This window comes from Lontra canadensis, unplaced genomic scaffold (genome assembly GCF_010015895.1).
Source record: "Lontra canadensis isolate GAN:19392208 unplaced genomic scaffold, GSC_riverotter_1.0 scaffold40, whole genome shotgun sequence".
Lineage (NCBI taxonomy): Eukaryota > Metazoa > Chordata > Mammalia > Carnivora > Mustelidae > Lontra > Lontra canadensis.
This window is the reverse complement of record NW_022631034.1, coordinates 10,013,771-10,037,576: the sequence shown is the minus strand read 5'-3', so window position 1 is coordinate 10,037,576 and position 23,806 is coordinate 10,013,771. Positions and strand designations below refer to the sequence as shown.

At 38.7% G+C, this 23,806-nt stretch overlaps 1 protein-coding gene across 2 annotated transcripts in view; it reads right to left on the bottom strand.

Moving 5' to 3' along the window:
* Nucleotides 1-23,806, bottom strand: part of ST6GALNAC3 (ST6 N-acetylgalactosaminide alpha-2,6-sialyltransferase 3) — a 530,323-nt gene that overhangs the window by 69,986 nt on the left and 436,531 nt on the right. The gene's annotated exons all lie outside the window — the stretch shown is intronic.

Sequence of the window (23,806 nt, the reverse complement as noted above, 5' to 3'; positions counted from 1 at the left end):
AAAGGAAATCACTTTTAATTCTACTATAAAAGATAAAAGACAAAAGTATTAAAAATAACTAAATGAAATTATATTTATGGATACATAACATAAACAGATGTCAAATGCGGTATCAGTAATGTATAATGTGTACAGGTAAAGGTGTAGGGTTTTTGGATACAAGTGAAGTTATTATCAACTTAAAATAGATTGTTATAACTGTAAATATTTTATGTAAGCCCCATGCTAAACATAAAGAAAATACTCTAGAAGGGACACAATAGAAATAGTGGGTATAATGATTAATTTTATGTGTTAACTTTAATGGGCTAAGGAATGTCTACTTAGCTGGTTAAGTATTATTTTGGGGTGTGTCTCTGAGAGTGTTTCTGGAAGGGTTAGCATTTCAGTTGGTGGACTGAGTAGGCAAGATGACCCTACTCAATGTGGGAGGGCACTATCCAATCCATTGAGAGCTTGAGTAGAACAAAAAGGCAGATGAAGTTTGAATTCCCTCTCTGCCTGACTATTTGAGCTGGGACATCAATCTCCTTTCTTCAGAGCTCCTGGGTTCTTAGGACTTTGAACTGTACCACCAGCTGTCCTTCAGCTTCCAGATGGATTTTCAGTCTCCATAATTGTGGGGTCCAGTATCTTATGACCTATCAGTTTTATTTCTCTACAGAACCCTAACTAATACAGTAGGAAACCATAGAGAGATTTTAATCAGGGGTGTGATATGATTGGATTTGTTTTTTGGAGGAGGTCATACCAGAAGTACAGATAGTATTTCAAAAGAAATTTTAATAATTCAGTGGAAAGATTCCAATTAAAATGCAGCAGGTGATAACTGGACTTATTGTGGGGATCGCTCTGTAATGTATAAAAATATCGAATCATTATGATATGCACCTGACAATAACAGGATATTGTATGTCAATTAACTTCAGCAACAATACCTAAAAGGGAAAAAAAAAACACAGTGGAAATGGGAGAAGTACAGATATGACATAGAACAGATAAAATTCGATGCAAAATTGAATGTGGAAGATGAGAAGCCTTGCCCATCACTAAGGATGTTGTCATTCTGCCCATCTTACGGAAAATAAGCCAAGGAGAAGTTCTGGGAGAAAAGAAAATGTGCTCAGTTTCAGGCAGTTTGAGTTTTAGTTGCCTACAAAGGTACTAAAGTACAGACATCTTATAGATAACTGATTCTTGATTCTGGATCTCATAGGCTGAGAATATGAACATGGAAGTGCTGAGTCCATGGACATGGATGAGGTCACCTAAAGAATTATATATAGAACAAAAGGGAAAGAACCAAGAAAAAGATACTGGGGAGAACGATATTTCTGGATTAAGAAAAAGAAAATCCAAAGAAGGAGATGAAAGAGGAACATACAGAGTGAGGGCCCCCAAGGGAATAGAAGAGAGAATTTTGTTAAAGGGAAATGGATCAGATACCCCAGAAAGAGAAATAAAAACAAAGAAAATATCCATGCAGTTTCGCAACATTGCACACCACTGGCAAGTTTATTGGTATGGTAGTGTGAAAACTCAGCTGCATGAGTTAGAGACAACGATGAAAATTTAGGGAGAAAGATGTACACACCACTTTGAAGTACTTATATAAAGGATAGAAGAGTTTATCATATTAATGACAGCAGAATATGGGATGGAAAAAATAAAGAGTAAGAAAAGTGGAATTAAGCATTTTCATAGGTTGCATGGAGAAAAATCAACAGTACAGAGAACTCATTGAATGTATGGAAGGAAAGAAGCAAAAAAGCAAGGAAGGAAGGAAGGGAAGGCAGATGGAAGGAAGGAAAGAAAGAATGGAGGGGGTAAGAAGGGAAGGAAGTAGGGAGGTTGGGAGGAAAGCAAAACAAGGACTGAGGGCAGAGGATCCAAAGCATAGGTAAAGAATTGCCCATTACTATACATATATATTTTTTAAATTTATTTATGTGACAGAGAGAGAGAGAAAGTGAGAGTGCATAAGCAGGGGGTAGGGCGGAGGGAGAAATAGGCACCTGGGATCATGACCGGAGCCAAAGTCAGACGCTTCACCGACTGAGCAGCCCAGGTGTCCCTATACATACATTTTAATGATATTTCATAAAGGTTTTATATATCTTATAAAGATAATTTATTAACATATTCCATAAAGTTGGAATAAATTTATTAAGATATTCCATAAAATTCATGTTGATTTCAGATGGACATTATTAGCTCAACTAACGTGAGTGTATACTACTGAGAAATGGCTGAATTAACTTGCTACATTAGATCCAACACTCACACAGTTTAGAGCACGGCCCAGCCCTTTAACTTTGCCGCTCAGTTACAGAAAACGGATGGCGTTCACATCTAGCATCAGACGGAAAGTGATTGGTGATTCAAGCCACCTAAACCTAGATGAGACACTAAGTCACTTGATTCTTGAAGAGAAAAGTAGATGGAAAAACTGATTTCTTCAATTTTATGAACATCAAATGCAAGAACACAGAAGTTCCATGGCTTAAAAAAAATCTCTGATGCTCAGAGTGATAAAATATGGGTCTAATCAAAATGACTCAGTACTGAAGAGTAAGCCCTGGAGCACCCAATTACTTAGTGCTGTTTCTGGTGAGAAATATGATATTTGGGGCTATCGCCTAACCTGCAGCCATAAATAATACACAGGGTGAGAAGTGGGAGGAGGCTCTCCACATGCTATCCTGCGTGATTTTAATTGTGGTCCTATTAAGAGAGTAATTATTTGGGAGTGATTTTTCAAGCAATCAGGTTTTCACATCCAGACTGCACTTCTCCTAAAGTTGACTTGCTAATAAAGTTGCATTTGCAACCCATATTAACATGATTTTATTTTGAACATGTCATTTTGATTTGCCTAGGAGTCTTGTTTTGATTTGCCTGGCTAATTTTGCAGCAGAATAAACACAGAATTTTCTTTAGTTGTCTCAGCTCATGCAAGGTTAATCTGGCAGGCCTTGTACTGGGTGAAATAAGTGACTTAACGTGTTCCTACTAATTCATTTTTGCCAAGCTGAAATCCATTTTCAGTCTGGAATACTTCTTCCTTCTTGCCTGTACTGAACTTGTTTTGTATCAATAAGACAAAATATGTCTTGGAAGGAAAACATAATATTTTTTAAACTATTATTTTTTATATTGTTTTGGTTGCTTTCACTTCAAACAAGTGTACATTTGAGCAGCAGAGACAGTAGTATATGGCTCTTCATTCATTTCCCTAGAGAATGGCTTATCAGCAGCTGAAAAAGGGGTTATTTTATTCTGCAAAATGCATAGCAGAGCCTTTGACAAGCAGTACTCACCAATGTCCGCTCAGAATGCCTGGGTGCTTCCACAGACAAGCCATCCCCTGGAGCACTTTCACTCATTTATTCTTCTCAATTTCCCTCTAGGTTTCTAGCTACCAGATGAACAAAATAAATTAAATTAACAAAATCCATTTGGAAAAATGCATCTTTTGTGATGGGTTCCAGGAAATGCTTAGCACAGGCATGAACACTGCTTGCATTTCCCCTCACACCCGAGCTGGCTTTGCTGTGATACATGAGCGCAGACACTCCTGGCAAACCTGGGATTTGAGGCAAGGGTTCATTAATGCACCTGCACGCTAAATAATGAACAGTGTGTCAGTATTTCTACTATGCCTTTCCATCGCCTCCTCTCCATAGTGTAGGAGCTCAGTCTGCTATTGTTTGGTTGGGTAAAAACTGCTGGAGTGGGTGGGGAATGGTTGTGTGTGTTGAAGTAGGTGTTAATCCATGCACTGTTTCAATGCAGTCAGCTCCTGTAGAGATTCCAAATTACAAAGCGACTGCACAGGGTTTATGGACAACTCTCATGCTGGGTTAGAGATGGTCTGCAAAGAGAGTGTCAGGAAGAAAGTACACACACGATACAGAAGCGGGCTTGGGCACAAACCTTCCATACGTTTCTGTAGATAGGCTTTGGTACGGTAAAACAATGGGAAATGGTTTGCATAAATCAGTTCAATTACTGGAGGAAATGCACAGGAGTCCTGGAATGATGACCAGACTACCGTTGGAAGGGCAAGGCTCGAAGCATGCCTCTCCTGTGTACCTGTCATCTGATCTCAGGCAAGCTGCTGAACCTCTCTGAGCTTTACAGGCAAGGTGTGATAACACCTGCTTCACAGGGTGGCTTACAGGATGGAATGACATAATAGATAAGCAACCTCTCAAGGCCCACAGTAAGTGAGTTGGGCGTTCTGCCATGCCTTGGGGATATAGAATAGTAAGTCTTGAGTTTAAAGTGTTTTCTTCGTTGCCTTGATTTCTGAAGCCTCTTCTCCCATTGCCATAAGACCACAAGGCAGCAATAACCTTATTTCGATCAAACAGATACAACCACCGAGGTATGTAATTATTTGCTTATTAGATCAAATGAAACAGATACTCAACAGGGAGTCTTTGGTCCTGATACACAACTGACAATTGCAAGCTTAGGAAGGCACATCTTCCTTTATTACATTCCACAACTGGTTCCAAATGGACACGCCCAGCCCAGACAGACTGAAGTATCCAGGTAAATAACTGAAATGCTCAGAAGAGAACAGTAGGTCCTTGGGACCATGACGTGAGGATCCACAAGAGACAGCACCAGTTGGATTTGATCTGGGCAGTTCAAAGGACATCTTTGAAATATCAAAGAAATTAAAAATTAAAACTGCAATATTATTAAGTACCTTCACATTTGGATATCATTGCATCTGGTGGAGAGCCTGCCCAGTGGTGCAGCTTTACAATGTTTCATTGTATAAAGGGAAAGGGAAAAAAATGACATTTTGTAACACTGTTTTGTTAGTTTTTAGTACATCACTGGAATTCATTTTGCTTCAGTTTTTCTAGGAAAATGTTGGAAGTAAATAACAATCGGTACTCCCCCTGTTTCTTTGATTATTGTTCTCTTGTTAGTACCTTACTTTGCCAGTCATATCAAAAGTAAGGGCATGATTGCTCCCATGAATATGCATAATTATAGAGCCTACACCAGCTTGCATAGTATATTAAACCTGAAATTGAAATTCCAATCAGATGTGTTATGGTACTGTTAAACATCAAAACCAAGAATAAGAGGGTCTCACTGCTTTAAGAAACATATTTAATTTGATCCAGGCATCCCCTGAAAACAGTACAAAAATATCTCTTTTGCTTTCCACATATATAATAGGGAAATATTCAGATCCTTTCCCTCTCTCTTTCTCCCTCTCCCTCCCTCCTTTCCTCCCTAGCCCCTCCCACCCACCTTCCTTGTCTTTATTCTTTTTTTCCCTTTCTTTCACCACCAACTACTTATTGAGAGTGGGGTCGCCAACAGTCAGATTTCCTGGGGCAGAGTGGGTTCCAAGGATGTGAAAATTTCTGCTAAAACTGAGAAGTTTTTAAGCGACCTGGGATAAGTTGGTCACTATAACTGAGAGTCTACTTTGTGCTTGGGACTCCTCTAGGTGCTAGGATTTCAGCAAGAAATAAAGCTGATGCCATCTCATGTAGTATACTTTCCAATGGAGAGATGGAAAATGAATTCTAACAATCAGAGTAGGTGCTAGGAAGCAGAATCAAACAGGGGCAGAGGCAGATAGTGATGTGTAAGGCAGGGAGAGGACTTCATTCAGCAGGGTCCAACAGAACTTTTGGGATGGGGTGACATTTCAGCAGGGTGTGAAGGAAATGAGGGGACGAACCACAGGGTATCCCAGGGAAGAATGCTCCAGTACTTGGAAAGGTCCTGAAGCAGGAGTGTGCCCAAGGGTTGGAGGCACAGCAGGGAGGCCAGTGTGGCTGGAATGGGGCGAGAGGAGGCAGGAGGTAGGACATGGAGGACCTGCTGTGACATTGCAAAGAACATGAACTTTTACTCTGAGTAATGAGAAACCACTGGAGGGTGATTTAGGTTTATAAGAAACGTTCTGGGTCTTGTGTAGAAAAGAAGATAGAGGGAGAGAGGGCAGATGTAGGAAGACTCGTTCGGGAGTTCTTGCCATAGTCCTTCTATTGTTGGGATGTCTAAAGTATGAATTGCTCTTTACCTTCTAGTTGTTACCCAGGCCACTTTGAAAGATACTGTATATATCAAGCCACGTCTGAGGTATATATAGATGGACAGCCACGTGTATATCGTAGGTCACTACTTGGGAGTGGAATCTGGGAGAGCCTTGCTGGTTGGAATTTGACCTCCAAGGTTTCACATGGCACCTGCCATTCACTATTACCTAACATCTACTACTCAAAGAATTTGAGTAGTGGTATTTGTTAACCAAATATAAATATGCACTTACCTGACTAGTTTCTAAGTATATCAGAGTAGCAAACTGTCACTTAGACCAGTAACTGAAATAAAACAAAAATACAGCACTCCTCAAAATAGAAATACTTACAAAGAAAATCTGAAAAAAGACCTCTTAATAGTCTTGTGGTAGAAGTAATAATTTTGAATTATGTTAACATGCTTTTTCTTTCTGCAGTCTTTCATGCACATCCCCATAGTGTTCCAGAGGGATCCATTTGCCCCAGGGAGGATTAGGATTATTAGCATAGGATTGCAAAGGTAAAGGGAGAGTTGATACATGGCTTTGGATATCCAGATCTTTGGCACAGGCAGCAAGACAATCGTTTGGAACAACTGGATCAGTTGAAAATGAAAAGGATTTTCTAAAATCTGTTAGCTTCAATTAACACATCAAGAACCAGGCCTGAAGCATAAATCAGGCATAGCTGTGCTTTTTCTATAACATAGAGAGGACATTTTTTCCATTACTGTAGCTGAGCTGCGAGGTTTATTGTTCCAGGAGGAAGGAGATGACTTAGAAGTTCGAGAAAGGAAGAGAAAAATGGGACATGGGGGTGGGGGAGTTTCCTCTTTCTCTGAGAACTTCCTTTGTGGGAAGAAACAGGGAGAGATGGAGGGGAAGCCAATGGGAAGATATGTGTCCTGATGTCTCTTGATACGGAGGAGGTGGTGTGCTTGTGCTCTGGGAGGAGACTTTAGGGGTGGCCCCAGAGAGGAAAATGGCCTGTGTTTAGCTATCCAGAATCTTACTCAACTCAAGCTTCCTCCTGCATTCTGGAAGACAGCGGGAGGAGGATGGCATGTGTGTTAAGCTCTAAAAGGGGGCACGCCCCCAGCTGAAGTCATTTTGTTCCCAGCACGGCAAATCCCTATAAAGTTTACCCAGTGAGAGCCAGAAAAAAAAAAAAAAAACCCACAGGCATCATGAATGAGACCAGAGGGGCCCTCTGCACTTAGATACCAATACCAAGTGACACCTCCCACCCCTACTCCCTATACCCAGACACCATTTTGGGGAACAGAATGGGGAGGTAGAAATTCTAAAAAGTTCAAGCTTTTACCCGGAAATGAGTATTTTGAGTGGAAAAAAAAGAGAAAAACAAAAAAACAAAAAAACAACTACCAAATTGAATTTTCCCTACTACCCAGGTGGAAGATGAGGAGCCTGAAGAGTAGATCAGTTTCAGAAAAATAAAGATGCAGGATTAAAAAAAAAAAAAAAAAAAAAAGATTTACCATTTACATTGCATATTTGAATTTGGTGTGTTACTGTTTGATCTCACCACTTTTGTATCACTAGTGGATCTACCAATAGTTTGGCATTTAATCCAAATATGGCCTTGCCATGATGGTTGAAGCCATTTGCTGTGGTATTATTATTATTATTAGTAGTAGTAGTAGTAATTTTAAAGATTTTATTTTTAAGTAATCTCTACACCCAACGTGGGGCTTGAACTTACAATCCTGAGATCAGGAGCTGTATGCTCTACTGAATGAGCCAAACAGGCGCCCCTGCTGTGGTATTATTTTGAATCAAGTCCTTTCAAGGGTGGATCCAAGTGACATGAGACCTAAAGCCTACATGATTGGGAGGAGTGAGGGCCTTGAAGAAAAAATAAAATTACAAATACAAATTAGGTAAGAAAATAAATTTTTAGAAGGAAAAGGTAAATCACAAGTTATTGGAGACCTGAAGATTCAGCTCCTCCTCCTGTGATCTCTTTACCTCCAAAAGGGGCCCATGTAAGTCAAGGGCCCTGGTGCTCAAGCTTCATTAGCTTCCTGTTAAATCTCTGGTTCATCCTGGTAGGTTGTCCTGTTTTCTGCAAGAACCTACACTGCAAGATTAAGTCTATGGTCTAGTGAGAGGCAAACCAGCAGACGAGAAGTGGATAACGTACTTCTTTGCTATGACTCTATCAGAGAAATGTGGTCAAGTTCATCATATGCTCTTGTCTACTCCTCTGTGGACTTGGGATTCTCAATGGATCCTCCTTGACAAAACGGGAGAAATTGTTGCTACTCTCTGCTCCTGGTGAAGGTATTAGGAACATTTACTATTAGTCAAAATATCTTTGGAGGGGCAGGAGGGAGAAAAAACATCGCTGAGCATTCCCACGGAAGCTGTGCTAAGAACTCTTCTATGGCCTTTATTTTCCTATGGAGAAAAACTTCTTGCTTCATATTTTTTCATAATAAAATCAAATTAAACATATATTGAACAGTTAAATAGTACAGTTTTCTCCACTGGGTAAATTAGATAAGATAATATATGTGAAGTGCTTTGTAACTGTACCATGCTAAATAAATGCAAAATATTTTTATTATTGTTATTATTGCTATTACTTCTACCGCTTGGGCATATGAAAGTTAAATTGGTTACTAAACATGCCTGACTTTGTCATCAGGTTGTTGTCGAGACTCCGAAACCCCAAGCACTATCTTCCTTTGGGGAATACCGGAGAAAACTATGTATGGGTGAAAAGGGCACCATTTTAAAGAAGGTGCTGGAAACAATCAGCATGACTTCTCAGGTACCTCTGATTCTCCAGACAAAAGCGATGCCAGGCTTCTGCCTCTCCAAGTGTGTCCCTTTGCCAGCATACAGAAGGGGCTGCAGGTTTTAAAGTAGATGGACCAACAAAGATTTAATTTCATCTCTGGCTGAAGGCCTAATATCCCTTCCTCCCTTTCCATGGGATTCCTGCCCGCCTGGTTTAGTGAAGAGGGTCGCCAAACAAGATTGAAAACTGAGTGATTTCCCATTCTCATACAGCCATGTGGCTGGTGGTATTTTTCTTTACTGGTGCTAAATATTTAATGGAATCTTGAGAGAAAAATTCTGTCTGTGTAATGTAAACACATTGTCAGGTGGCCGAAAAGAGTGTGATCTTGATTAAGCTGAATGTCAGGAGTATCGATAGGACCTTCTCAGTATTCCAAAGAGATGCCCTCAGGAAGTCTCCACGTCGTGCTGGTGCTGCTGTGCCTTTTCTGCACAGCCCAGATGGACTCCTGGTGCGAGAGCTGGTCCAACGCCACATGGGGGTTCGATCCCTTCCTCTGCACATCTGCTTAACAGTTTAGTCTTTCGACTATAGATTTCTAATTTGAGAATTAGCCTCTCTGACCTTTCTTGTACAGACATTTATATATTCTAGAATCCACAACAGATCCTAATCATTTACTAAACAAACAAAATTTTCAAGAGTTAAGGCAACATGCCAATTTTTACAAGGCAGACCTCAAACAAAGGGCAAATGCTACAGACAAGCACATTTTGCCACTAGGCAATAAAACTAATTAAAATTACTTTCCAGCTATGCCAGTTGGAGGATAGGAACTGCTGGAAAGAGGCCTCAGTTCTGGGTACCTTTATTTTTTTATTTATATTTTATTTTTATTTATTTTTTTAGAGGGAAGGAGGAAGGGAGAGAAAGGAATCTTTATTTTTTAAATTTTTAAAATAATTTTTAAAAATTTTTTATAAGCATATAATGTATTATTAGCCCCAGGGGTACAGGTCTGTGAATTGCCAGGTTTACACACTTCATAGCACTCACCACAGCACATACCCTCCCCAATGTCCATAACCCCACCACCCTCTCCCTACCCCCCTTCTCCTGGGCCCCCTCAGTTTGTTTTGTGAGATTAAGAGTCTCTTATGATTTGGAGAGACAGAGAATCTTAAGCAGGCTCCACACCCAGCATGGAGCCTGACCAAGGGCTTGATCTCACAACCCTGAGACGTGAGCCAAAATCAAGGGTCAGATGCTTAACCAGCTAAGCCACCCAGGCATCCCTGGGTGTTTTTAAATAAATTGGTGGTTACCACCCATCATGGATGATGTTGAGGTGGTTTGCCTATGTACCTTCTGATCTAACACTTGCCGCCACAGTATTATCCCCATTTCCTCTATGTTAATTCAAGCCCAGCTTATCACTTCTTTGGATTATATCAACACTTTCTTGGCTTACTTCCTTATCTACAGTGTCAGTCTAACATCCCGTCTTCCACATTGACACTTAATGATCTTTTCTTCCTTTTTATTCCTTTTGTAGGAACTCACATACCATATTATTCATTCCTTTAAAGTATAGAGTTCAGTGTTTTTTAGTATATCCACTGAGCTGTGTATCATTACCACAATCTACTTTTCTAGACTGTTTTTGTCAGCCCCAAAGAAACTCTGCACCCATCAATTTCTCCATCTTTGTCAATACTCATTATTGTCTATCATTTAGATAACAGCCATCCTAGTGCTCATGAAGTGGACTCTCACTGTGGTTTTGATTTGCATTTCTCTGATACCTAATGATGTTGAACATCTTTTCATGTGCTTAGTGGCTAGTTGCATATTTTTGGAGAAATATTTATTCAAATTCTTTGTTTATTAAAATCATTTTTAATTGGGATTTTGTCTTCTTGTTGTTGAGTTGTAATAATAATTCTTTATATGTTCTAGATACAAATCTCTTATCAGGTATATGACTTGCAAATATTTTCTCCTATTTTCTGTGGGTTATCTCTTTTCACTTTCTTGATAGTTTCCTTTCAAGTGCAAAAGGTTTTAATTTTAGTGAAGTCCAGTTTCTCTATTTTGTTGTTGCTTATGCTTCTAGTGTTGAATGTAAGAAACCATTGTCTAATCCAAGATCATGAAAATTCACTCCTGTATTTTCTTTCAGGGGTTTTAACGTTTTATTTCCTACCTTTAAGTCTGTGATCCATTTTGTTAATTTTTGTATATTGTGTGAGGTAGGAGTCTAACATTTTTTGGTACGTGGATATGCAGCTGCCCTAACACCATTTGTTGATAGAGTGCTCTTACCTACATGTTCGTCTAAGGGTTTCATTTCACTTCACTCAAAATTCCTCAGTAGCTCACTATTGCATATGGTGGTGGTTTCCAGACTTGGGCTTCCTCAACCAGCAAAATAAACAATTTTGGGAGACTTACGTAGGGTTTCAAACTTTCTATTATTATTCAGGAGAGCAAAAGGTAAAACAAATAATTTTTATACTATCTACATAATCTAACAATAATATGTTTTATATAGATGCACATGTCAGTAAAGAAAATACTCTCAGAAGCCAAGTAATTTAAGTAAATTTAACTTTATTAAAAACTAGGCAGATTGCCCCTCTTTTAAATGCCATTGTGGAACATGAAATATTTATCACTGTCTGCCTTTTGGCAAACACCATGTATGGCTCCTCCTACCTAAGAAACTTCATCTTTTTTCATGTTCCTCCTGTATACCTTCATGATTCAGATACATCAAATAAACTTGATTTACTGTGTTTCTAATATGAATGTTATAAGGGTGATACAATTGCCATAGGTATTTAAATGTCATTCCCAGCCTATCTGATCTATATTTCTTGGGTAAGGAATTAGAATAATTAATGCAAAAACTAAGTTAAATCTCAACATCACTACCAACTATCTATAGACAAGATTTTACCTTTCTTAGGGGCATGTGGGTGGCTCAGTTAGTCAAGCATCGACCTTTGGCTCAGGTCATGGTCCTGGGATCAAGCTCTGTGTCAGGCTCCCTGCTCAGTGGGGAGCCTGCTTCTCCTTTTCCCTCTCCCCCTGCTTCCCACCACTCATGCTTTCTCTCTGTCTTGTTCTCACTCTATCTCAAATAAATAAATTTTTAAAAATCTTAAAAAAAAGATTTTATCCTTCTTAGACTCTAATTTTTTGCCGGTAAATAGAGATAACAGTGTCTATCCCGTAAGGTTACTGCAGGGATCAAATGACTCAAGAAAAAAATATAAGTCACCCAGTGGAGAGCTAGATGCATAGTAGTAGATCAGTAAATATTATTTGTGGTTCTCAGACATATATCAGTGGTTTGCAACCCTGACTATACATTAGAATCACCTGGGTAGTTTGGAAAAGCCTACATCCCGTTTACAAGTTAATCACAAAATTTATATGGCAATTCAAGGGATCCAAAGTAGACCAAACAGTCTTAAAAAGGAGGAAAAAAATTGGAGAGCTCATACTTCTTGATTTCAAAATTTACTCCATGCATCTATGATCAATTGATTTTTGACAAAAGGGCCAAGACAATTTGTAGAGGGGAGAAATAGTTTTTTTCCAAAAATAGTGCTGGACCATGGTATATCTATGTGAAAAATAATTAAGTTTTACCCTCTCTTCACACCACACACAGAAATTAGCTAAAATGGATTAAGATCAAAGAACAAGAGTTAAAACTATAAAACTCTTGAAAGAAAATAAAGGAGTAAATATTCCTATCTTTGGCTTAGGCAAATTCTTCTTAGCCATGACAACAAAATCTCAAATGACAAAAGAAATAATGTGTAAATTGGACTTCATCAAAATTAAAACTTTTCGTGCTTCAAAGAAAAAACTGTCAAGAAAGTGAAAAGGAAACCCATAGAAAAATGAGAGAAAATATTTGCAAATTATATATCTGACAAGGGACTTGTTTCTAGAATGTATAAAGAATTATCAAACCCAACAACAAAAAGACAACCAATTAAAAAATGGCAAAAGATTTGTATAGAGTTTTTCCCAAGACTGACAACTGGAAAATAAGCACATGAAAAGATGTTCAACATCATTAAGTATCAGAGGACTGCAAATCAAACCCAAATGAGATTCCACTTCATATCTACTAGGATGACAAATACCAAAAAGATAAGACAATAACAAGTGTTGACAAAAATGGAGAAACTGAGACTCTCATACGTCACTGCTAGAGATATAAAATGGCATAGCTGCTCTGAAAGACAATCTGGTCTTTCCTCAAAATGTTAAATATAGAGTTAGCATGTGACCCACCAATTCCACATCTAGGTATATATCCAAGAGAAACGAAGATGTACGGTCACCCAAAATTTGTAGATGAGTGTTCACAGCATAATTATTCATAATAACCAAAAGGTGGAAACAATATAAATGTTCATTAATTGGTAAATGAATAAATAAATTATATAGGTATATATTTATATAATGGAGTATTTTTCCATTATAAAAAATAATGAAGTGCTGATACATTCTAGATCACTGATGAACCCCCAAAACACTATGCTAGCTGAAATAAGCCAGTCAAAAAGGTCACCCATTATATGATTCCATTTATATGAAATATTCAGAATAGGCAAATCTATATGGACAGAAAATAGATTAGTGGATGCCTAGAGCTGGGAGATAGATTATGGATACTGGGAAGTGACTATTAGTGGGTAAATTTTGGTGGGGGGTGATAAAAATTGTTCGAAAATTGATTGTGTTGATGACTACACAACTCTGTACTAAAAAGCACTGAACTGTAAACTTTAAATTAGTGAAATATGTGGTATGTGAATTACATATCTCAATAAAACTGTTTATAAAAACAGTGTCCTATTCCCAGTTTCAGATTTAGTTGCTCTGGCACACAGGGCCTTAAAAAAATGTGGTCATCCTAATGTGCGTTATCAAACTTTTCCTTTAATTTTCCTGATCTACTTTAGAAAAATTTATTCAATTTGTCACTCCTGCGCCCTTTTTTACACTTGCTATTTTCTCACTCTCCAGCTGATCAATATCCTCACTCTACCTTTATCCCCAAATCTGAACATCCCCCAGCCCCTCTGACTAATCAATTTCTTTCTTTTTTTTTTTTTTAAGATTTTTATTTATTTATTTGACAGAGAGAGATCACAAGCAGGCAGAGAGGCAGGCAGAGAGAGAGGAAGGGAAGCAGGCTCCCTGCTGAGTGGAGAGCCCAATGCAGGGCTCGATCCCAGGACCCCAGGATCATGACCTGAGCCGAAGGCAGAGGCTTAACCCACTGAGCCACCCAGGTGCCCCAAACTAATCAATTTCTCACCCTCTTTGGATCTGGTTCAAATCTTATTGCCAGAAGACCTTGAATGACTGGCTCCCACTTTGCTCTGATAGTTGCTACTTGCTGTGTGTTCCAAACTGATTGGTTCACATGTACTCACTTGGCTCTCCAACCTTTGTCTGGGAGCAGGAAGAAACCTTGAAGGGAAGTAGTTGCCACCCCACCCCCATCTTTTTACCACAGATACAAATGAAGTCCAGAGGAAGTAGAGTTCAATTCTAAGTACCTGCCTACCTTGCATTTGTTGACATTTTGTTTTTTAATTATTTCAAGTAATTCCTCATGTATGTGTCTTATCTGCCTGATTAGATTACTATCTCCTTTAAAAAAATAATAAAAAAAAAGATTACTATCTTCTTGAAGATACATAGTAACTTCATCCCACATGAATTTCCTGAGTCTGTTAACAATAAAATATATGCTCACCCTAAAGAGCCGATATATCTGGTGTCTTCGCGAAATCTCTTCTTTTATGATTCAAGGAAGTTTTATTTTTTAGGATATTAAGGCTATTTTATAAAAGGCAACAATCAAGTAGTCTGTTTTCATTTCACAGAAGAGAGAATTTAACCTGTCAAGGGAGACACTTACATAACCTTGGGCAAATCACTCAACTTTTCTGAACCTCCCTTTCTAACTATAAAATAATAGAATACCTATTCTGTATGGTTTTCATGAGTACAAATAAGTTAATGCTTTATGTCTAGGAAGTGCTTACATATGTATCTGCTCAAGAAATATTACTTTTATAATTGTAGTCCTTATGATTATCACAAGTATTTCTAGCCTAGAATTAGTCCTTAGCAGCCCACTCTTATATAGTTGAAATATATTTTTGCTTCAAGCATTGAAGTACCTCTTCATCAGCCTGTTTGAGTTAATACGGTTTCTCAGCTTTCATCCAAAGAGTGCAAATGCTCAGAAAACTATATGCAACAAATAGTTCAAAACACTAATTTCCATCCATCTATCCATCAAACTACATGTTTAAAGGAAACTTTACTAACCAAGTAAACTTCCTGACTCTAGCCTTCAAAAAAGAAAAGCCTGTGTCCCAGAACACACCATCTCCATTAAACAGTAACACGTCCCATGTGGAGTGTTCTCATTAGTGGAGTTCTCCCATCCATTTTCAAGTTGAAGTTTTGTTTTAAAGCTGAGTAAACCTCGCTTAATTGGCTTTTCTCCCCTGTAGCAGAAGTTTTGGGTAAGATGTATATCTTGAAATCTAATTACATATCTTAACTGTAACCTGAGAAGCTTAAAATTCACAGATGTACTTTATCTGTCAAAAATGGAGACAGTTGCCAAATGCAGGCCATAAAGGTGGAGATTTAGTACCCAACAGCATGAATTGTTGCTGCTTTCCTATGTTTATTACTTCACAGTTAATCAAGGAGATAACTCCCAGGAGTTTGGTATCGTTCTTCCTATGTTCTATAGAATGAAAAGGGAAGGAGAAAAGAATAACACATTTCCAACTGGAATAACGTATTTGCTTCACAAGTCCTTGAGTTAGAAACCAACATTAAATGTTTTAATCAATTTCTGAAATCCTTTTTAAAGCCAACAGACTGGGACATCACATTATCGTTACTATTTGTACATACCTCTTTTGGTAAGACAGTAATTGTATGAATATGTGCATGTAATTAGGACAGATATTCCGAAAGAGGACTGCTCAACAACCATCAAAACCGTATTTATACAGTGACCTGGCATTTTACCACCAAGAGCAATTACACTGAAATAATTTTTAGTGTGAAAGCTCTAATTATTGAGTAGAACATAGTTTCTTTGCTGAGTATTAGAACTACAAAAGGTTTTATATGTATATAAGTCTCAAAAACAACACAATTACCAAAGATGTATAAAAACAGGGAAAAAACAAAGGTGGTTCTAAGAGAATGAGAACAGATTCTTCCTCCATCACCAGCTGTCATCAGTCATCAGTTACCAGGATAGCCTTTCGGAAGCCTTTAGGGAGACAAGCCTTTTTACTTCACAAACAGTACCCAGCTACCTGGAGCAATTAAGCATTTGTTTCCTGAATGACTAGATACAGTGTCACCAGGTTCCTAGACAAATGGCCAGCATGATTCACCTACTAAGTAAATAAGCAATTATGGCACTGGACCAAGTTACCCAAGAAATTCTGCTGATAGGAAGTTCTTCTATCCCTTCATTTCATGGTCCAAAATAACCAGAGCTAACACTTCCACCCTCCTCCCTCACTGTGCATCTACTTTGCTACTATTATACAACTTTTACATGTCTCATTTTTAAAAAATGTAGAAATTCCAAAAAAATTCAAAGAAATAAAGAAATTATGAGCCAAACATAAAAAGATCGAACAAAAAAACTGGTGTGAAGTCAAAATGAAATAGTATTTGCTCAAAAACCTTTAAGGTCTCTTGTCCTTTAGGAAAAGACCCAGGTGCTTCCTTAGAACACTCCGGATAACCAATGCATATAATCTTAGGAATGAAAGATGTTTCGGTATTAGAAAATCTATGAATGCATTACACAATATTAATAATTAAATTAAAAAACAAACAATCCTTGATAAGCTCAATAAATGCCAAAAAAACTGAGTGAAATTTAACATTTACTTAAGTTTAAACTCTTAGTAAATTAGAAGAAAGTGGGAACTTTCTAACACTTGATAATTATTATTTGTCAAAAATCTACAGCAGGGATCAAACTTAACAATAAAATTTAACAATGTCACCATCACAGTGAGAGTTAGACAAAGAAGCCTGCTGTCACTACTCTTCTTTAATGCTGTTAGAAGTTCTTAGTCAACACAATAAAAGAAGAAAAATTAAATGAGGTACATATTGGAAAGATAGAAACGACACTGTATTTCTGTATAAAGGGTCAGCTGGTTTGCATAATAATCCACGAGAATGTATAGACCATTAGAATTAGTAATTGTTCAGCAAGGTGGCTAAATACAGGATCAATACAAAAATGAGAAGATTTCTATGCAGTAGTAATAAGCCATTCAAGAATAATAGTATAAAAAAGTACCTCATTCAAGATAGTATCAAACTAAAATACCACTAAGAATAAATCTAATACATACATGTTGATCTCTATGAAATAAATCACAAAATTCCTTTCTGATTGACACAAAAGGACTGAAAAGACAAATAGGCATACCAAGTTTATGGATAAGAAGATTCAAATTAATCCATGTAGCAATGCAATGTCATTTGCCTTTTCAACAGGCTTTTTTATGAGACATTATAAACCAATCTTGAAATTCCTTTAAAAGAGCAAAATGTCAACAATAACTAAGAGCATTCTGAGGAAGAAGAAAATGGTAGAGGTGGCTGCGCTATCAAATATCCCAATTAGTAGTAATAATAGTGATACTACAGATAAAAACAATAACTGCTTTTATTGAGCATTGAAATGCCAGGGGAAAGCATTTCATCTATTCGGTTTAATAAGATTATTGCTACCGTTTTACAGATAAAAAGGAAACTGGAGTACAAAGAGACTAAGAATCTCTCTCAAGGTACCATGGCTACGCAGTAGCAGAGTTAGGATTTAAATCCAAGCAGGATGGCTTCCATACTGACACAGGAATAGAAAAATAGACTAATGAAACATACTACAGAACTCAGAAAGTGACCATTCCGATACGGAAACTCAGTAAGTGACCCCAAAAATTTAACACACAATATGTTGCTGAGATTACTAGTTACTCATGTGGAAAAAATAAAATGAAGCTAGATCCTTTTATATTATATGAAAATAATTCCAGCTGGACTAATCGTGGAAAGCAAAAGCCTGAGGGTTTTTATAAGAAAATGTGAAAGGATATCTTTAAAATTTTGGAGGCAGCAAAAGTTCCTTATATAAGACATAAAACGCCCAAACAACCCAATAATAGGCTGATAAATTTTACTCTATTAAAATTTAACTCTCCTATTCACAAAGCAATATTATAAGCAATATAAGTAGTCAAACAACAGTCTGGGCATAGACATTTTCAAAGTGTGTTAACAAGGAAGGATTTCTTTTCTTTTTTCTTTTTAAGATTTTATTTATTTATTTCAGATAGATAAGAGAGAGAGTATGAGAGTGAGCATGAGCAGGGGCAAAGGCAGAAGGAGAGGGAGAAGCAGGCTCCCCGCTGAGCATGGCGCCCTATACGGGGCTCTATCCCAGGACCCTGGGATCATGACCTGAGCTGAAGGCAGAGGGTTAACCAACTGAGCCATCCAGGTGCCCCAATAAGGAAGGATTTCTATCTATAATACGTAAAGAATTTTGCAAATCAATAAGAAAAAAACAAACAAACAAACAATTCACATTCTTCTAAAAAGGGCTATGGATACAATTAGGCAATTTTAATAAAAGGAAACCTGATTGTCCAACACACATATTTATTGAAAGACCCTCAATTTTCCTCATTGTCAGGGAAATACAAATGAAAACAATGTGATATCATTTTGTATCAACAGACTGACAAAAATCAGAATCTGATACCAAGTGTTAAGTACAGAAACAATTTCATCTACTGCTTGTGAGAATATCAACTGGTACAACATTTTGTAGTACACTTCAGCAAAATCAAAGAAAATGGAAGAAACATACCTCCTTAACCCTGTAATTTCACTTCTAGGTATGTACCTTACACTGAGAAACCCTCATGTGCTGACAAGGACATATGTTGAAGAATGTTACTTGTAGGTATCATTATTTGTTAGAGGAAAACACTGTAAATGACAAATCCAAATGTCTGACAAGAGAAAAATGGGTAACGGAATTGTGGGGTATTCACACAATGAAACTGCACAGCTACATGCAAAAATATGGTTAAATTAATTCATTAAATTAATGCTAATAATAAGACAGATCAAAAAGACTGGAGAATAACACTTTAGGATTTATAGAATGTGTATAGTGTTCATACAAAATACATTATTTATATGCAGCTTCAAAACATGCAACACAATACCCTATTGCTTTGTATTGCTTAAGGATGTGTATAGACAGTCAGAGTATAACAACACATACTAGAGTGGTAAACCCGAACTCAGGGCAATGGTTGCTTCCAGGTCCGGAAAGGCAGGATCAGGAGCAGAGAAACAGGGAAAGGGACACAGGGATTCAACTCTATTTGAGATGTTTTGTTTTGAAATTCAACAATGGTATTAACAGACTTCAAAGGCCTCTGGCAAAATCTGTGAATTTGATAGTGCTGGGTGGTAGGTATTGGAATGTTCATTATTTTATTTCACATATGTATGAATATATCATATACACACATACATATATCTCCTTATATTTGAAATATTTTTAATAAATAATAAAAAAGGAGCTATACGTAAATCAGATGTGGATAACCAGAAGTCTATTCTCCTGGGAGGTTGTGATTTTATGATGATTTCAGAGGTAGCTTCTCTTCTCTTCTAGCAGCCAACTAGCCCGTGAATTAAGCGATATTTATTAAGTTCCTGCCATTTGTCAGGCACAAAGCTAGGTTCTAGTGATATAGTGGTAAAAGAGCCAGGCATGGAATGAATATATATCACACTCCTGTGGGATTACAAATGTACTTTTGCAAACCACGATAAATGCCATGAAGAGAAGTAGGGAAGTATGGCATGGAATAACTGGGCAGGGCAAGGGGCAGATACTGTGACAGACACTGAGATCTGACTAGCTGAAAGTTACCCACACCCACCCTTCCCCCTTGCCGCCTTCTGCTATAGAGGTTGGGAAGCTAATCTTCATTTTCCAGATTCCCTTGCATGTGGCACAGTCCTAACCCATTAGACACAGTTAGGAGTCTCTGGGGAGAGTGGCCCTTTCTGAATAAAAAGGCAAAGCCTCACTAGGAAAAAACCTCCCCACCCCCCACCCCCACTTAACTCTCTCCACGCTATTCTGTCTGTAGCAGGATGTGATCCTGGGGGTGGAACAGACACCTTGAGATGATGAAGATGGAGGCCATATGCTGTGGGGGTAGAGCACAGGGATGGACTCCCGGGTCCCTGACAACATGGCTGAACCATGGTTGGGTTGGACTGTTCACACTGAACTTCTTTTCAGCAGGTTATTTAGGAGATTTCCTCTTATTTGGAGGCAAAATCATTCTGAACAGAGAGCTTCTAGAAGAGGCAACATTTAAATAGAGAAGAGAGGAAGGAGAGGGAGCCAACCCCGCAGAGAGCAAGAATGGAGCAGGGAAGTGGGCGGGTAGACGAGCCCCACAGAGAGGGAAACAGCATGTCTCAGAGGGCTGGCTTGCTTGAGGAGCGTGCACGGAGCCCACTGAGGCTGGAGCTTAATAATGGGTGTGGGACTGCTTTTCAACTGGCTGGGGATCTGGAGTCTGACTATCTCAGGTTAAGAACTGTGGAGTTAATGATCTGAAAACAATAGACTCCGTAGCACCGGCTAGTTGCTGTTTTCAGGAACTTCTTTTTATAACACAAAGAATTAACCCCTAACCCATCTACTTGGATTTTTGTGTGTTTGATCCTTCAGAAGTGAAGTCCACCAAGTCCGCCTGTAGTCCAGAGGTACAGCTCTCCCCACCTATCTCCTCTACCAGCTGGAAGGGAAAAAAATTAGCATCTCTCTAGTCCCCTTGACATAAAGGAAACTGCAGTGATAGGATTTAACCAAAGGCTAGCCAACCGTGTCTTGGGCATTCCCTGTGCTACAGAGGTTTCTATTTGGTTCTGTATTTATCTGAATGGGAAAAGGCAATGTCATTGTTGAAAAAAAGAGTCTGACTTGAATAACACAACAGAAATCTAGTTCCTTTAATCCTGTCCTCACTGGGCACTAAGGCAAGGAAGGGTTGGCTGACTTTCTAATGCGCTTCCTATTGGTCTATTTCCTGGATCCTACACTCTTGGCAAACGAAGGTTATTTTACAAGACAGTATTTACTGAGCACCTGGGTAGGCAGAGTGCCAGTTGAGGCAAGAAGCCCATGGCTTGGAAGAAAATGTCCATTTTCCTCTGAAAAGTCTCAATTTGATGGGTATTCTGCAAGTTTCCACTTGGTTATTTTAGAGTAGACTTGGTTATTTATTATTCTTTTCCGCCCTCCTCTTCCCTTTAGCTTTCTGTAACTAAACTGTAGCCCATCGAATTCTTTTAATCTTTCACCCACATCCCTCCCTGAATTCATTCATTCTTGTTGCTATTCTCTGCACTTCTTCCAAACTGCCTGAGCTGTCCCAGTAATGAGGTGGTGGGGACAGAGTGCGTGGTGCCAGGTGCTGCTCGGCTTGAAGTGTCCACAGAGGAACTGTTCTTCCGCGCCCTTCTGCACAGGCAGCCTCTACCTGGCCTTCCCTTTCATCCTGCCAGAATGCCTGGCTAGCCTGAATTTAATTTGCAGACCACTATGCCCCCTGGGCCTACTTTGGCATCACTGCGCTATGGCGTCTACTTCCCAGAGATCAGCTCTGTGTTTGGACTCTCTTCCCCCAGGTGTATGCACTGCCTTGCCTTTTTCAAACGCTCACAAAGTTATTATTCCCAGCCTACATACCTCAAGTCTCAAAGGTCGTTTGCATTTTATTTCTGTTGCCTGAGCTGCTCACGATACTTTCTAAATTGGAATTATTAGTGAATTTCAAAAACGCGCAGCTTCTTCATTTTCTCCACCCAGGTCATGAATAAGAATGCTTAAATAAGAATCAGACCCCCCCGCCCCGCCCCGTTGCAGCAACAGCTCATTAGGCAGCACATCTTCTTAATCCTCCCTCCGTGGTCATCCCCCCTCCAGCAGCTCCCTCCGAACGTTCTTCATTTCCAGTTTTTCGGCCAACTTAAAACCCACATATTCAACCTTCCGGATATTTATGGAGAATTGTGCTAGAGCCTGTGAGAGACTCTAAATCATGAAAGACACAATCACCGCCCTTTGAAAGGCTTCTGTCAGTAAGGAGTATATACGATCTTCAATATTTAACCAGCCCCTTAAATGTGCCAAGCACCATTAGGTGCTAGGTTTCAAACAGGAGAAGTATAGAGTCCCAGCGAGTTTCCACCATAGTGGATAATGGCACAGCATATGATTACAATACAGTATAAAAACAATAATGACATGGACACCTGGGAAGTCAATCTTCCAGTCTTAGTATCTTCATCTGTAAAATGGAGCCAACCTTCTAAACTGTAGTTAGGGCTTACATAGGATGAGGTATGGGCATGACAGGGTGCATGACACAAAGGGTTAACAATGTTATTCTCAATAACCGTTGCGAGTATGAAGATATAATGGTTATTATTGTTAGTAGTAGTATCATAGTAACTTCCACATTCAATCTGATAGACCACGGCTGTCTGGAACACTGTGAAGAGATAATTCAGAAACGTTTATTAAGTCCACTAGCAAAGAATACGGTGATGGAGGCCGATGCTCTGACGGACAGGAGGAGGAGATAGCTTTCTAAGTGTTGACAGACCCTGTGCACTCCTATAACCACACTCCAATTGCCAATGCAGCCCTCTGACTTAGGAATGTCACCGAATGTGTAGGAGGTAATGAACTGACTGCATTTCAGGAGAAGAGGGAACTGATGTCCTACTACAGGACCTTATTCACTCTTTGTGCTACTTTAATTTAGAAACCCCAGATGGGTTCTTAAGTGTGAAGAGTCTAAGAGGTCAAATGAAGCTGGGATGGATAAGAACTACTACCAAAAGGAGGTCCTTCCTGCCCAAAGCTCTGACACAGACTCCAGGGTAGTGGTTTGCAACTGGTGCTCCATGACAAAGTTCTCAATATTCTGCAGCAAAATAGGAATGGTAAGGCCAACGGAGAGAGGATTTCATGTGATGAAATGTCCTTAATTTAAATAACGGATATTATGTTCTTCCTATTTCGGGTCTTAAAACGTCACTGCTTTCATAGAAAAATGCTCTGAAGATTTCCCCTTCTGTATCAAGCCTCAAAATGTTCTAAGTTCCAGAATGCTCATTTCTGTGAAATCTTATCTACCCCATGACATAGTATCATCAATATGCTGATAACTTCTAAATGTGTATCTAGTAGCAAAATACTCCTCTAAACTTCTGATTCATGTATTTGCCTGCACTGGATGTCTCACAGGCACCTTAAATTTAACAAGCCCCCAAAGGGACCCTTGATTGTCCCTTCCTGCCTCAGCCTGTCCTTCTCTTGGTCCTTATCTTGGTAAATGGTACATGAAATGGCAAGTTGCTCAAGGCAAGAATATGAAGTCATCCTTAATACCTCTCTCTTCCTTCCCTCATCCCCTCATCTGTCAATGAGCCTCAGCAATTCTAGCTCCAAAATATTTTTCAAATCCAACTACTCACCATCACATGGCTGTCACACTAATCCTATTGACAGCACTGACATTCTGTTCCATCTGATCTCACTCTTGCCTCCACCTCTCCTCCTTCTCTCTTGTCCAGTGACATCCAGGTAACTCTTAGCATAAAGTTAAAAATTCTTACCATGGGCTGAATCCAAGCACAATTTTATTTTATTTCATTTTTTTTTACTATTACAAAAATTTATTTAACAAAAGAAGTTCAATGTGAAAATGCGCATGACCCAAATTTTATATTGTAGTAAAGCAGGTGCTATATAGAGA